Source organism: Typha latifolia, chromosome 5 (assembly GCF_019914945.1).
Source record: "Typha latifolia isolate L0001 chromosome 5, TyphaL0001v2, whole genome shotgun sequence".
NCBI classification, from domain to species: domain Eukaryota; kingdom Viridiplantae; phylum Streptophyta; class Magnoliopsida; order Poales; family Typhaceae; genus Typha; species Typha latifolia.
In genome coordinates this window covers 4,237,697-4,241,836 of record NC_133090.1, presented here as the reverse complement: position 1 = coordinate 4,241,836, position 4,140 = coordinate 4,237,697, and the positions used below count along the sequence as shown (strand labels likewise).

At 38.9% G+C, this 4,140-nt stretch overlaps 1 pseudogene; it reads right to left on the bottom strand.

The window, feature by feature from the left end:
* On the bottom strand, positions 1–3,062 carry LOC140789083 (endoglucanase 1-like; annotated as a pseudogene).
* Positions 3,063–4,140: the final 1,078 nt, after the last annotated feature.

The window sequence follows — 4,140 nt, the reverse complement described above, 5'->3', positions numbered from 1 at the left end:
TAGATCTTGATAGAGCATCACATATATATTTGAAACAAGTGCTTTGCTGCTATATAGAAACGTTCCACTACTCCAGCATATATGGTTATGAAAGCCTCATTTTCTAACTTCCACTCTACCATGATCTATATTTACTACATAGTATCAAGATAGAGGGCTTCCAATGAATCAGCCCATCAATGGTGTGCCTGCAAAGAAAGCCAAAGCCCCAACCATCGGGGCATTGATGTATGTTGCCGGCTCCGACTGCTGGTAGTCGCTCCTATCATCGGCGAAGCCATCTCTACTATCCGGGCCACCTAGGACGGCGCCGACAAGCACATTAGGGTTCGGAGAGTTCGAATGTAAATACTGAAATCCATCATTGCACGAAACATGACCAGGGTGTGCGTAAACCGATGGAATCGAAGATCCCCGGTGGTGTACATGCGTGGGGTAGCGCAGCCCGAACCCTACCATGTACGACATCTTGGCAGGATTCTGGCCTAGTATGTAATCAACCTGGCAGCACCAGATAGATAGTATCAGAGCAGGAGGTCTTGAGTTAAAAATCTCATCATACTCTCAAGAATTTGCTGGATAGTGTACCTGAGTTTTAGCCAGTGATATCAACTTATTAGCGGTTACTAAGGACGACCCACACGATACTGCTGCATTACTGGATCTTAGGTATTTGGCATAAGTGAGGAGGAGGAATGAAGTGGCTGTCACATACTGCAGGTTGCTCTCACTTTCTTTGTAAAGGAGCCCCCCTGTATGTGTATATTGCTTGTAAGCAACAAAACTATTCACAAAATAAAGATAAAATATGAGAGTAATAAAGTATTAACCTGGAGTGTATTGAGCTTGGAAACTGCTAGTTCCTGGGACCAAAGAGCAAATGTAGTTGTCTGAATGCACTTTGTACAACTAGAATGCTTGAATCTTATTTCTCAGGAAGCCCTATATGAGCATAGAAAACAAACCCACTTAGCCTTCTCTGTATTATATGCAACTTAATACAGGATGGTTAAGTAATTATAGAGAAAATTACAAATAACGCCCTCCAATTTGATATATATTCTAAATAAAGAATTCCCTTTCAATTATTTATAAATAGAGCTTTTATTTGCTAAAGAATACTGAACCATATGATACCATTTGATAGATAAATATAATTTAATTCTACCTTTAACTTAACTTAATTTACCATAAAATCAGTGGATCCAAAACTACTATTGTATAATAATAGAAACACAGAACTTTATTTATAATATAGTAAAAGTAGGGTGTTATTTCATAATTTTCACATAATTATACAAAGTAGTAGGTACCTACCTTGGAGAGAAGAATTTTGGCACCAACTCTCTTGTCATCCCAACTGAAGGAAAAATCATCATCTTGAGCACCCAAAGTTAATCCATTGGATTGGATGTATGACATGTATGAGAAGTTATTGGATGCCCTGTGAAGCCACGCTGCACCCCAGAGAAGCTCATCCTGGTTCCATTACAAAGATTATATTCTGTAGAATTAATTATTCCAATACCGTATAATATATCCAAATAAAATTTTGTAACTCTTTACATGGTAGCCAGAGTAGGAGCAGTAGAAGGGGCACACAGCTGAACTAAGTGAGTCACTATAAGATCCCCTGTACCTGTCTGCGAAATCAAACACCTGCATTGTGACAAGCACCTCAGTTTGTTTCAATGGTGACTTTAAATTGTCTACAAACTGAAAGCTATGGGTATCTGAGTCTAGTGTGATTACTCTCATTGCCGTATGCAGTAACTTTGCAGAGTAAGCAGGGTCAGATCGCCGGAACACGATAGAACCTGCGGCCAGTGCTGCAGCGGTCTCCGCCGCAACGTCGGATCCTGGGTTTTGGCTCGTTACCCGATACACATTGCGAGGCGTGTCCATATCTTCGGGCCTCTCCCAGCATTGGTGATCTTGGTTTGGATCTGCAACCTGTCATAAAGTCACCGTTCTCTATCAGCTAAAGTTTTTAAGGTTGCAGTATACAGAGTAAAAAGGTTTGAGTTCAAATTTCGCTGGGAGTAGTAGGGAAAGAGAGTGTTAAAAGCTTAGTTATCAAAGCAGAGTTTGGGACTGTGAGTTGTTGATTCAACCAGTGGGTCATCCGTCAAACTATTATTTTGTCTAAAAACATTTTAAAATACTTAAATAATATATAAATAAAGATAATATTTCTTACAAACGTATTATAATTGCATTTATTCTACTGTTTAGCCAATTTTAAATAATCATTACACTTCTGCGTGTTCATCAGATCGTATAAACTTAAACAAAATCATATTTTAATAAACTTGTAATTTTTTTTAAACTCAGAGTAATTTTAAAGTTAGGAAAAAAATTAATCCTAGAGTTAAAAAAACAGAGTAATTGAATCGGCCGACTTTTAAGCAGTCGATATATATATATTTTTTCTAAAATCTTAAAGAAACTGAGTCAACTTTTTCACTGATTTACTCATCCAATTAATTATCCGGTCGCAGTCCAATTTTGACAACTTTAGTTCAAAGTTTATTCGTTACCTGAACATATAGAGTATTGGGAGCTGCAGTGGCGGCCTTGAGAAGATAGTCCGTGCCCCAACGGACGGCGGCCTTCGCATGTCCGGCCTCACCGCGCATCAACCCGCCGAACTCGATGACACTCCACGCCAGCATGGTCGTCGTGAAGGCCATCGGAAGGCCGAATTTTACGTTATCGCCTGCGTCGTAGTACCCACCAACCAAATCCACCTGAATATTAATATATGGGCATGAACAAAACAAGCACATATAACACTACTGTTAATTACATTGTGAATTAGAGATTATTGCTTATGCATGAGAGCATGTAGGTACATGATAAGGATAGCCATCGGATAGGCCGGAGTTTCCGCGCCACGTCATCCGTTGATCGGCAGGCAGTCTCCCGGACCGCTGCCCTTCGAAGAAGAGGATAGACTTCTGGAGTGCGTCTGCGTAGTTAAACGCAGAGACCAAGCAAGAATGGTACAGTAAACAGAGGCACGTCAAAAGGAAACAAAGTTTCTTAGTCTCCATTTTGGATAGTGGTATGAGGTGATGGACAAGTAGTATAAGTAGGAGACTTAATTTATAGTATAGTGGTGGAGTGAGTGGGATTGGGCTTTAACCGGTAGTTTGGCAGTTTGAAACTTTTGAAACAAGGTCGTTAATTAACGGGATCAACTGCGGGAAACCGGTCTTTTTAAAACAGTGGAAAGACAAAAGAAATTATGAAGCTTTGACTTCAGAGGAATAGGTTATTGGGGATTAGGTTTAGGCAAATACATTGTTTAGTGCTTCACATTGACAGTGGAATGACCCTCATGACATGCACCTGGTTATAAGCTTGTTAATGCCAAATTATCCGGATTGTCAAAGCATAACAGCGTGTTGTTATAACTAGGGTTTTACGTAAACTCTATATAAAACTTTATTAATAATGAAAACCAAACTCAATACTGAAAGAAACCGAGCTTTTAATTTACTTGGACTGGCAAAACAGCCGTAAAGTAAAGAACGTTTGTATGCCGTAATTAGGGGGTTGAGATTTGAAAACGGAGGCACATTTTGTTAGGGAGACAAGCCTTTGTCGTTGATAGGTATTCAGGGAGACGAGATAAGAAGGATAGAATGCTTGGAAAGAGCACACAAGAAGGATATTATAATACATCCATCCATTCACTACTCGAAATTGCAGGAACAAGTTGCTGTATAAGATATCAAAGTTGGATAAGTTTGTTCCGTTTGAATTTTGTGGGAAGAAAAGAGAGGTTGTATCGTAAAGAGGAACACATCAAATTAAGAAAAGATAGAGTTGCCTTCTAATTTTCTAAGTTGCCATGAAATATCGACATGGAGGCTTTGCAGAGGCTATATAATTAAATTTCTCACCCATGCACGAAGCATAGCAATAAATGCTGATAATCTGATGCTGATAAAACTGGGTTTTGTTATTTTAAGTTTTTACCGGAATTCTGTACTGATAAAACTGAGATACCGCTGCATTTGTTTTCAAATCAGTGACATTTTGATAAATATCATTTTAACAATATTTATGCTGACAGTCGACAATAAATGCCGATAAAACTTATTATTAGTGGCGTTTATTCGACTGCCTAAA